This window comes from Lipotes vexillifer, unplaced genomic scaffold, assembly GCF_000442215.2.
Source record: "Lipotes vexillifer unplaced genomic scaffold, Lipotes_vexillifer_v1.1 scaffold39, whole genome shotgun sequence".
Taxonomy (NCBI): Eukaryota; Metazoa; Chordata; class Mammalia; order Artiodactyla; family Lipotidae; genus Lipotes; species Lipotes vexillifer.
This window is the reverse complement of record NW_006787038.1, coordinates 1,364,272-1,364,485: the sequence shown is the minus strand read 5'-3', so window position 1 is coordinate 1,364,485 and position 214 is coordinate 1,364,272.

The window sequence follows — 214 nt, the reverse complement described above, 5'->3', positions numbered from 1 at the left end:
GCAGGAATGGAAACTCAGCGTACCTAACTGAGTACATGTGCCTATGGTCATATGCCCTTTGGCTCCACATCTGTGGGTCACATCTGCTGGTGGAGGGGGGCTGTGACAGGGGCTCCGAAGCTGCCCTTGGGGGTTAGAGAGACTAGACCTGCTGGGAATATGCCCCAAGGAGCCCAGGCGTGAGAGTGGCCCTGTGAGGCCTCTGCCTTGGGTG